Source organism: Cricetulus griseus, chromosome 6 (genome assembly GCF_003668045.3).
Source record: "Cricetulus griseus strain 17A/GY chromosome 6, alternate assembly CriGri-PICRH-1.0, whole genome shotgun sequence".
Taxonomy (NCBI): Eukaryota; Metazoa; Chordata; class Mammalia; order Rodentia; family Cricetidae; genus Cricetulus; species Cricetulus griseus.
The window spans coordinates 129,270,390-129,282,854 of NC_048599.1; the positions used below are offsets into that span (position 1 = coordinate 129,270,390).

The window sequence follows — 12,465 nt, forward strand, 5'->3', positions numbered from 1 at the left end:
CTCAGACAATAACCTCTCCTCAGTGTTGCTGGAGAATGAATGCCTCCTACTGAATACTGAAGACCCTGCTTCTATCTTTTATACCCCTCTAGTGCTGGGATTAAAGGTGTGTGTGACCACTGCCTGATCTCTATAGGTTGAGGCTGACTTTGTTCTTCTGAATCCTCAATCAAGCTTTAATAAATTATAAATGATATATCACTACATTTGTGTGTCAAGTTGACAAGGGGTTAATTGTTCTGTGTGGTTTTGTGTGTCAACTTGACACAAGCTATAGTCGTCAGAGAAGGAGGAGCCTCGGGTGAAGAAATGCCTGTCCTAACTTCCTTTAGTGATGAACAGCAATGTGGAAGTATAATCCAAAGAAACCCTAAGTCACTGTGCAAGCCATGAGGTGCAAGCCAGCAAGCAGCACCCCTCCATGGCCTCTGAGTCAATTGGGTATCGCCAGGCCCTCTGGTAACCCTTACCTGCTGGCTAGGGATTGTAACTTATGTGAGCCAGTTTTTCCAAACCATTGATTGATGGGACTTGGAATTAACTATAACCATTTGGATTCCTGCTTCCTTTTAGATGAGAATTCCCCCTCATCCTTCACATTGGAGGAATTAACCCTAGGTCTTTACATCTTGTTTCTCTTCACCTTCAGTTCTCAGTTTTAACTGTCTTATCCAGCCTGCCCCCCCACCCCCAATTCCTTTGTTGTATCCTGTAGGCCCCTTCTGTGTATTTAGCACCTCTTTGCAGCAGTTCTGTTGGAAACATTGCCGGTCAAGTTTAGTGTATGATACGATTTTTCAGGACCACTTCCTGAATTCTGAATGAAGCTTATTCTTGAAGTTTTAACTTGTTTTTCAAGCTTTATTCACCGACTGACCTAGCATCTTATTCTAGTTATATTCTTTGAACCCAGTTCCTTTTCTGCTCCACTTTTTTATGTCACTTGGTTCTTTCTCTGTTGGTATATGTTCTTCCCTGGGACAATATGTCTGTTTCTGCTTTTCCCTTGGTCCTTTTTAAGAGGCCCGAAAATAACGTCAGGATTTTTTGTTTTCTTGAAAATTCATTGTAAAATTGAGAAAAAAGACATTTAGAATATATTTAAGCCTTTTAATTCACTGATTTTTTTATTATTTCAATCTTTTATTCCAGTGAACTATTTATCCTTCAAATCAAAAGAAACAACTATCTTTAAGGTCAATATATCTTTGTTTTGTGAAGGCTTGTTTCAGTGAATGTATGTATGTTTGATTTGATATAACACATGAAATAAGAGTCCACAGATACATACTAAATTAAAATTAGAGTTGCATACATAGAACATGTGGTGGGATTTTTTTGAGTTGCCCCATTTATTCTACTTTTTGGTGAATTTTTACAATTTACTGTATGCATAAATTATCCAGTAATTAGCCTGTAATTTTCTTTATTTTTTTCATATTAATTTGAAGGCATTGCCACAACAAAATCTATTGTACTTTTAGTACTTACTTGAGCTATATTTTGGTATTTTTTTGTTATCTGTTTGGACTAAAAATTTTAAATTCACAGCTGTACAAAAAGAAAGAGAGAGAAACCATGTTGTCATGTTTACTATGTAAAAAGCCCCAATCACTTATCTTTTCAACCCCGGAAATATTCAGTTCCTCCCCCTACCCCTGGGAATACATGTAACTGTCCATGTTTCTAACAGAATTAGAAAAAACAAAACAAAAAAAACAAAAACCTCCTGTTATTAACATATCACATTTAAACACCAGTACATGGAATTTTGTTTATTTAGTTAGCCTTTTGTTTTTCATTGAATTTTAGCTTCCTCATATTATCCTATTTTTTGCTTTGTTTGTTTGCTTTTTTTTTTTTTTTTTCTCTTGCTGGCTTATTTGGGCAATGGTATAGCATAGCCAGTTTCCTACAAAATGTTAAAAGATGAGGAAATTCTGCATCACTGTACTAAGAAGATGAGATGACACAGGCATCTAATTCAACTAAATGTGTCTTTTAAATATGCATACTGTTGTAAAGTCCAGGTGATCCTATAGTATGGGTGGTAATGAAGCAAAACTGCTGACACAGAACAATCCATGAACAAAGTAAGGAAGGATCCTAGCAAAGAGAATCTAGACAGGCAGATCCTTCACTTAAAATATATATATATATATATATATATATATATATATATTTCATTGTTTTTCCATATCAGACTCAAGAGCTTAAAATTTATATCACCTTAATGACTAATTATGAGAATTTCTAGCAGTTCTCTGGATTACATGGTACTGCCTGAGACATTGCTTCTTTCATTGCATCACTTGATCTATGTTGTCTGCTGCTGCATATTTTGGAACCACATTTGAATTGAGTTCAGCTGCATGATGAATAATTCGTTGGTGACAAGAGTGCAATTTCATTTCAAAATTTGTGTTAAATGTACAAGAAGGAAAAGTGAGTCCTATCATCTTTCCTGTGTTTGAAGTCTGGAGATAATTTTGATACTTTTTTCTTTGATAAGCTGTAGGAATATGTGTTGACTGAATTATTTTAGTTTTTTTAAATTTATAACAAGATTAAGATATATTAAATATAATCATCTAATAATAACAAGCTAATATTTATATAAATGAGATATTTTCAAGTAGATGCCTTTTCTGTCCTTGATTTTTAAGTTAATCTTTGAAAGAAAATTCATCTCTAGTTATCTTTATTTTGTGTTATTTCTGTTCTCTGTATCATCAGAAATTTCCAATCTTCTGCTTTAATGATATTAGCCATTCATTCTTCATTTTTAAATGCCAGAAATACAAAATTCCACCCTATATTAATGTAATTTTACAGTTAAGATTTTATGTCATAGAAGTGCAGACATTTAAAGTTATAGTTCCCAGAAGAATCCTATTTCAGTCACATTGTATAAACTGATATTAACGCTGAAATGTATCATCATTACAATAATGTAAAATACTTACACATGCATGAGGATACAGTTATAGTTGTTGAGGGAATCATAATTTTGCATTTTGACTTTCTTGGACGTATAGTTTTAGCTATAATTTTAAGTTAGTGAGTTTTCTTCATTGACTCTAAGGTAATGTATTTGTTGCTATGTTTATCTTAAATAAAAGTTTTCGTTGGCTTTATTTTTTTTCTTTTGTATGCCTATAAACCTGTACTCAGATCTGCTATCTCTACAAAGAAAAGTACCAAAGAAATACTTATACAAAAGTGTTTTTTTTTTTTTTTTTTTTTTTAGCTTCATGTATGGTGATATTCTCTTGGTCCCCCCCACTCCCCCCCACACACAAACATATCCTCACCCTCTCACACTTATGTTAGATTCTGGCACATTATAGAAGCAGGTATCATATCACTACCTGCTGTTGAAAGTGTTGATGATACTGAATTATTTATTTTATCTTCTTCTACACTATCTACACTATCCAAAATCATTTTGGGTACTTTGACACATTTTGGTCTCTTCCATATGGATACTTCATGGTGGCAGAGTTGCCAGATGCTCAGGTTTTGTGACAGTCTTAGTTTTTCAAGGACTGCTCTTGGGAGAATCTCGCCTTGTTACTGATTCCTATGGAGTGGTAAAGTATGAACATTTATTTGAAAGTGCTTTTCAAAATAAAGAATTATTTTTATGAAAAAGTTACCTGACTGTACCCCTGGAGTATATGAACTTTGGGGACTTACTGAAGGAGCACTTTATCATTCAAATGCCTGGTGTTGTATTTAAAATCACTAACAGGACTGTGTATAAATGTCATGATTAAGTAAATTTGGGCATCTTTCACTTTTACCATTTGAAATATCAAAGGTTTGCTATCAATATAGCTTTAGCTATATTTTTTTTATATTTCAGTTTCCAAAAGGCAAAGATAAAGAGCAGCATGTCACTATAGTTTAATTTTTCCCTTATTAACCACATATATGTTACATATATATGTGTATATATCCATATGGTCACATATATACTATGCATAAATTTGTTTCTGTAGCTAAATTGTTGCGGAATATTATTTTAAGGTGTGTTACTTTTGTTTATATTGCATTTGTTTTTAACTCTGTGAAACTGTGTTACTGTGCCTGTCTAAACACCTGATATTCTAATTAAGAGCTGAATGACCAGTAGTGAGGCAGAAGCAAGGATAGGCAGGGCTGGCAAGAAACAAGCCAAGCTAAGGCTAGGCATTCGTAACTAAGAATAAGCCTCTGTGTGTGATTTATTTGAGGGCTGGGTGGTGGATCCCCCAAAAGCCTAAAGAGTAAGGAGCAAAACCATCACACCACACAAATTTTTACTCAATCAGTAGAAAGTAGACATTAGTAGATATTTACACCCTCCTAAGTTTCCACAGTTAACTGTCATTGCAGACTGAAGTATCTTTCAGTGCCTATTTCAAAGGTTTATTTTTTATGACAAAGACCAAACTTAGATTCCCTTTTTGATTCTTTTATGACATTTTGCATATTTCCTAATACTTGTATACTATGTACAGGTGTATAAAAGAAAAACAAATAGTCCAGTCAACTTAGGAAACTTTCATGTCTGGGTTAGATGTTTGACATGGCTGAGATGGCCCATGGCTAGATTACCATTATGTGGCCTTGTGACACATGGGCATCAATTCTATGATTCTTCAATGGAGGCATTGGGAGACTAAAATAATTTGAGGGGTAGATGGACATTTGTAGAGTCTCTTAGTTCATATATTTACTCATGTTCAAGTCCATTATATGTATGCTTTATGAGACAGAAACAAAAGCAAGTGTTTACAAGGTTTTTCTTGGCTGAATAGAAGTTACTTCCCCTCTTGTGTAGACTAATTTTCATCCAGACTTCTAGCTTGAAGTTTTGTGCATTACTGGAGTTAGTCGAACAGGCTTTAAAACTCTCCATCCATACTGGCTCTGGCACCACCGTAAGATGACTTAGAGCACCCTACTGCCTTTTGCACTCAGTCACTTGGTATGGAAATATTGAGTAGGAACTTGAATTCTTTCTTGCTGTTATATATTTGATGATTTTGTATATACTGTGATATAATAGATTAGAAAAAGAGAAACATGTATCAGTAGTTACCATGTAATTTAGATTGTTGTTGAATGACTTTCATGCTTATTTTTAGATGTTTCTAATATTAATTTGTAGTGTTTTTATACATTTCAGCCCCTACCTGTGTAACTCTTAATTTATAGATTAAAAAGAAGTCTTTGTTTTTAAATTGTCAATGAAAGCCAATTAAAATGGTAGACTGTTTATTTTTTATTTACATAGATGTACAGACCCTTTCCATTTCCAGTTTACTCTCTTTGATCTTACAAAGCCTGGCATTTGAGTTTTTCCACTCTCTACATAGACTGAGGAATTTAAGGTAGAATTTTCTCATGAAGGATTCAGGAAATAAATGTTTATAAACATGTTTGTCTTTGAAGTAAGAACATAAAATGTCATAGGCTTGGAATTCACACCTTCAGGCTTTTTCTGATAGAAACAATTAACTACATCATTGAACATTTTTTTAAAAATTTATTCTTATCATTTTACACCCTGATTGAAGTTTCTGCTCTTTACTCTCCTCCCAGTCTCTCCTTCCCACCTCCTGTCTGCCACGCCCCCCCATGCACTCTTACTCCTTTTCTATTCTGAAAATGTCAAGCCTCTCATGGACATCATCAACCAAACATGGCATATCAAGTTGCAGTAAGACTAGGTACTTCCCCTTGTATTAAGGCTGGACAAGGCAACCTAGTATGAGGAAAAGGGTTCCAAAATCCAGCAAATGAATCAGGCCCTGTTCCCACTGATAGGGGTACCACAAGAAGACCAAGCTACACAATTGTCATATATGTGCAAAGGGCCTATCTAAATCCCATGTGGGCTTCCTGGTTGGTATTTCAGTCTCTGTAAGCCTCTATAAGTCAGGTTAGCTGATTCTGTGGTTTTCTTGTAGTATCCTTGAACCTTCTAGCTCCTCCAATCCTTCATCCCTCCTCTTCCACAGGATTCTCTGAGGTTTGCCTAATGTTTGGCTATGTATTTCTCCATCTGTTTCCATCAATTGCTGGATGAAGCCTCTATGATGACCATTGGGCACCAATTTATGAGTATGGCAGAATATCATTAAGGATCATTTCATTGACTTTTTTCTTTTTTCTTTCTTCTTTCTTTCTTTCTTTCTTTCTTTCTTTCTTTCTTTCTTTCTTTCTTTCTTTCTTTTTGCCAGTCTTGTTTAGTTCTATCCAGGGTCTCTGACCTATCCAGCCTCTGAGTCGTGGCCTTCCAGGCAGTGTTAGGGGTGGGCTCCTCCTCATGGCATGGGTCTCAAGCTAAGCTAGTCATTGGTTGGTATAGCTTGAATAATAAAAATCCAGAGACAGATATTGGTGTTAAAGCTGAAGATCATAGAAGCAAATCTGCTAGCCACTAGAGACTTCTCAGCTCTCCCAATGCTCAGATGGAAGGGGCAATCCACTGAACCTCAGACTGCTCCCAACTGCATTGCTCCTCAACTCATTGAGACTGCATTGAGTTCCTGTCTCCTTCCGTTTTATATTCCTCTCTAGTGCTGGGATTAAAGGCTTGGGACCCCCGCCTCCCTTGAGGCTTCCTTGTTACTTAGCTTCTTTTCTGGGTCTATGGATTATAGCTTGGTTATCCTTTACTTTACAGCTAATAATCTGCTTATAAGTGAGTACATACAATGTTTGTCTTTCTGATTCTAGGTTACCTCTCTTAGGATGATTTTTTTTTTTCTAGTTCCAATTCATTTGCCTGCAAATTTCACGGTGTATTGTTTTTTAATGGCAGTGTGATATTCCATTATGTAAACATACCTCATTTACTTTATCCATTTTTCAGTGGAGGGACATCTAGGTTGTTTCCAGTTTCTGGCTATTATGAATTAAGCTGCCATGGACATAGTTCCTTGTGGTAGGGTGGAACATCCTTTGTGTATATGCCCAGGAATAGTATAGCTGGATTTTGAGGTAGATGGATTTCCAATTTTTGGAGAAACCGCCATATTGATTTCCAAAGAGGTTATAATAGTTGGCACTCCCATCAGCAATGGAGGAGTGCTCCCCTTGCTCTACATCCTCTCCAGCATGAGCTGTCATCAGGGTTTTTGATCTTAGCCATTCTAACAGGCGTAAGATGGAATCTCAGAATCATTTGGATTTGTATTCATTGAACATTTTGTTCGTCAAACATCCCCTGAGTGCCTTCTATGTACAGTATACTTTCTAGTGATACCCTTATAATCAAAGTGATATGCAAAATAGCAAAATGTCAGGGTTTTAAATTATTTGTGGGAGGAGCTTTTCCATGTATAGAAGTACCACATTCAGAAAAAAATCTAGGATAAATATCTTAGATTTACCAAAGCTAAAATAGGAGCAGTAATTGAAAGACAAGGATAATCTCTATGAAAAACAGAACAAAAATATCAGAAATCAAGTGATGAAAAATTCAACAGAGAAAAAGCATTCTAGAAAACATATTCAGGACCTCGAAAGATGGATCAACAATTAAGAGTGATTTCTCCTCTTCCAGAGGAGCTACGTTGGTTTCTAGCATAAACATCAGACAGTTTTTAATTACCTGTAACTCAAAAAAGAGTATTTAAAAGAAAAAAGAAAATGTTTATAAACACCAAAAAAGAGAATTTTTAGATCTAGTATAAAATGCATATTTAGTAAGTGTTTTAGTTTATGCTTTATAGTTAGTTGTAGAAGTGACTTAAAAAATAGAGCCACCATAGTTTTCCATGTTTGCTTCTCCCTACACAACTGTAGATTAGTTGATATACAAGGAAGGGGGTTTTATTTTTGTTTTACATATTTTAACTTTCATTGTGTCATCAATTTTAAGGTTAAAGAATGAAATTGCACAAAAGCTGCTGTGTGTCTTCCTCTGCATTCCATCACCCCTCCCCCAAGCATGTGTAGTTTTGAGCTTTCTTATTTATACAGAATGATCGACACAGATTGTTCTGGCTTACTGGTCAGTGCCTCCTTAGATATGTGTAAATATAGCCAACACTGGTAGTGCTATGACAGGACTTGCATCTCCAGTCTTCTGACTTTACAGTGTTTATAAATGAAGACCAGAGACTCTTGAGTGGAGTGAACTAAAGGGCAAAGAATGTTCTAATATGTAATATTATATGTATTAAGGAATGGTCATCAACTGTAGAGTAATCAAGATTTGAATTACAAATATTTCACATACTAATTATATTAGTTTATGGAACTAAACTATATGAAGTGTTCCCAGAACACTCCGTAAATTAGATGTCTTTGCATATTAATTGATTGGTTTCTTTTAATACTGACAATCATATATCCCTGAATATGACAGAAAATAAAGTTTATTATACATTCCTTATCTCTATACCAAGTTGACATCCAACTTTTCCATGGAGTTGCTTTTCTTTGGATTACATTTTGAAGACGACAATATAAGAACACATCCAACAACAGAAAGACCACTAGAGTCTAGGGACTCCACACCAGCAAGACCTGGTGAAGCACAACACAGATGAAGCAGAAGAGAGCAACCTTAAAAACAACTTCATGCAGATGATAGAGACCCTAGGAGAGGAAATGAGAAAATCCTTCAGAGAAATGGAAGAAAAGACAAACCAAAAGAGACAAGAAATAAAGAAAAGCCAAGAAAATACAATTAAACAGCAGAAGGAAACAGTTCAAGACCTGAAAACTGAAATAGAGACAATAAAGAAAACACAAACATAGGGAATGCTGTAAGTGGAAAAGCTGAGTAAACAATCAGGAACCACAGATGCAAGCGTAACCAACAGAATATAAGAGATGGAAGACAGAATCTCAGACGCTGAAGATAAACTAGAGGAAATAAATTTATCAAGCAAAGAAAATCTTAAGTCCAACAAATCCTTAACAAAATATCCAGGAAATATGAGACACTGTGAAAAGACCAAACCTAAGGATAATAGCTATAGAAGAAGATGAAGAAACCCAACTCAAAGGTGCAGAAAACATATTCAACAAAATTATAGAATAAAACTTTCCCAACCTAAAGAAAGACATGCCAATGAAAGTACAAGAAGCCTACAAAACACCAAATAGAGTGGATGACAAAAGAAAGTCCCCTCGTCACATAATAATTAAAACACCAAACATACAGAATAAAGAAAGAATATTAAGAGCAACAAAGGGAAAAGGCCAAGTAACATACAAAGGGCAAACCTATCAGAATTACACTGGACTTCTCCATGGAAACTCTGAAAGCCAGAAGGACCTGGATAGATATTCTCCCAACTCTAAGAGAACACGATGCCAGCCCAGACAACTATACCCAGCAAAGCTTTCAATCACTATGAATGGAGTAAACAAGATATTCCACAACAAAACCAGATTTAAACAATAATATTTTAGAATTTTTTGTTTGCATGTGGGGGAACAATTTCTTGCTATATTGCTAGGCTGCCTCAAACTCACCATGTAGCGCAAGCTGCCCTCAAACTTGTAGTCCTGCTTCTGCTTTCTGAATGCTAGGATTAATAATCATATAATATCATGTTTGTCTAGAAGTACTTTTTAGTATGGTAAAGCATTATGCTTTTATGGGTTAAAAGCACAAAGTAAAACTTTGCAAAAGTTATTTATACTTACTGCCAACTGAAAAAATAAAAGACCCAAATCATTTTTCTTCTTAAAATCTTTTAGTCTCTTGTTCTCTCCATAAAATAGAGGATTATGTTTGTGTCTTTCAAAGGTCTATGCACTTTATAAATTACACCTTTGTACAAACTGATCAAAGTGCTGCATTGTCCTTGGTCGCTGTTCAGTCAAACTAGTTATTTTCTTCTTACTCTACTTTTGCTCTCTGTCATACACCCATCATTGTGTTTCTAACCTTCCAAAAAATAGGTGCATGATACTTGGTGGATGAATCTCTGTTTGGAGTGATAATAGGTGATGTTTGTAATTTAGTATTTAAAAGTTTTAGCCTAGGATATATCTACTTAATCATCAAGTGGGGAGGGGCACATTCTCCCATTCCAGAATTGGGACAGCCCAATAGATGAAATTGAAGTAATTAATATAAACTTGGAAATTAAATTTTCACCATGGAAATCAAGAGAATGTTTAGGGAAGTCAACTAGGTAAGCAGTTATATGTAGGTACCCATGAAAGAAGGAGTGTTAGTTTGGAGAAAAATGACCCATTTATATACTGGCCAGTGGTCACATAAGGCTATTCACTTCAGTCAGATCAAATTGTTTTACCTGCTGATAAGTTCTTATTACTATCTATCTGATCATATGCTGATGGTACCATTTTAGTTTTTCACTGTCACCACAGAAAATTACTTGAAACTAAAAATGTGTAATGTTAGAGAGTGGCTGTAACGTAGCAGGAGCCTAAAGATGAAAGAAAAGAACAAACTTTAGTAATGATATTGAGTATAAGAATCACATCTGAGAGTTACGTATTTACTAAAATCACACACATGGTAGAATTTACTTTTTGTCAAAGGTCTACTGAAGCTATATGAATTTTATCTAAGAATACATTTAGGAATAACATGTCTGTATACATATGTATGCAACAACAAAGATAAAAGTGGGTGTGAATTTGAAAAACAACAGGGTAGGATTTCATGGGGGGATTTGGAGGGAGGAACCAGAAGAGGAAATGATGGAATTATTTTACAATCTTTAAAAAATTTAAAAATTATAAATAATAAATTAAAAAAACGAATGAATGAATGACACAGCCAAACTGGTATCTCTATAGAATAGCCATGTTTCCTGATAAGTGGTCAGTAATTGCAAGTATAGAGAAGCCTACTGAGAAGATTTTATGGGTCAAGCTAGAGAAAACTTAGTTGACTAGAGTTCATATTTGTTGGCCATGACAATGAGTGTAAGCCCCCTCCTCTGTATGTCAATTCATATCCGTGCTAAGATGTAAAAATAGCATCTCAAAGATAATATTTATAGGTAAATTTCAGCATTTTCTTTATAAAGAAAAGAGAATGACAAGTATATGGCTTTTATTCAAACTGAGCAGAAAAGAATAGATTCCTTTCTTTTAAATTTCCTTGCAGGTATGAAACAATGAAAGCATGTATATGGTCATTATTCCAAAGCTATGGACTGATGTTAATGTGCTTATAGAATTGAGCCACTCCGGTTAAACAATTATAATAGCAACTTATTTGTATTTGGGCAAAGTGGTAAGCTAATGATGTAGGCGTTAATTTGAATTTAGTAGACATTTTAAATATAGGTTTCTTTTACAGAGATAAAAGTTGCAATTTAAAGCTCTTTGGTGGTCTAAAAACAGCTTAATTCTGTAGTAGCATTGTAATAAGTACTAATCCAGCTTATACAATGATTGTAGTATGCCATGTTTGTGAACGATTGCCCAACTGCTTTTTCTTGGCTTTATGTTAATTTAAAAATATTAAGCATAAAACTGTATAAGATCTTCCTGCTGAGATAAACTGTTCAATTTAACTTGTGCTCAAGCAGCAGCTGTCAGAAATTATCTTGTGCCTAGTGGTTTTTATTCTCACCTTATGCCCTTTCCTGCCAGAGTCCCACTGTGGGATGATAAAGTATATCTTATGAGGCTTTATTGCTTAAATGGTACCTGAGGCAAGATGAGCATTGGTAGCTGAGGGTTAGCTCCTGACTGAATGATGCCTTTCATTGTGTAATGATCAACTTTTAAAAATTGGTGGTTTGAGCCAAAGTAAAATAAAAATCTGTGGATTATAGCTAGCTGCATTCTTTTTGTGGGCATTTTTATTACTTGGGATTATAGAGCTAAAGATTCAAGGAATTGCCTGTTAAGCTTAGCACTTTACCAGTGAAAAAAACAGAAATACTTAACTAGTAGATGGAGATAAAGGAATGCTGTTTCAACATTTGTTATGAGATATAATTAATTTCTTAATGATTAGGCATACTAAAGGAAATGTTGGTGTTGCAATGTCAAATTGTTGAGACTGAAAAATCATTGACTTTTTTCTTCTGAATGTATTGATCCATGCTGAGGAAAATCTTTCTATATCAAAGTAGCAGTGGGATTATGACTAGAAAATACTATAAGATGATAGACTTGTTATTTATTTGTAATGTTAAATGATTTTTTTCTTTTACTTAATATCCCTCCAAATCTGTTACTTTAACTTATAGAACTTAGGAAAACTTGAAAGAGGACAGTGAATGCCACACACTTAATTCAGACAAACTGAATTCTTTTTTTATGCTAATTATACTTAGTAATAATCATTCCTTTTCTGTGAAAGGCCATTGCTGCAGATTCTATAAACACACCAAGTTAACCATTTGGCTTGTCAACAAGGGGGTTTGAGTAACAAGGATGGTATTTCTTATTTACATATACATCAAAAGTATTTGTATGCTAAGTCATCCTCCAGCAATAGTAACTGCACAATGAAAA

General features: G+C 34.7%; 1 protein-coding gene across 20 annotated transcripts in view; it reads left to right on the forward strand.

Annotated features, from left to right (window-relative positions):
* Gtdc1 (glycosyltransferase like domain containing 1) overlaps window positions 1-12,465 on the forward strand; it is a 329,610-nt gene that overhangs the window by 136,021 nt on the left and 181,124 nt on the right. The gene's annotated exons all lie outside the window — the stretch shown is intronic.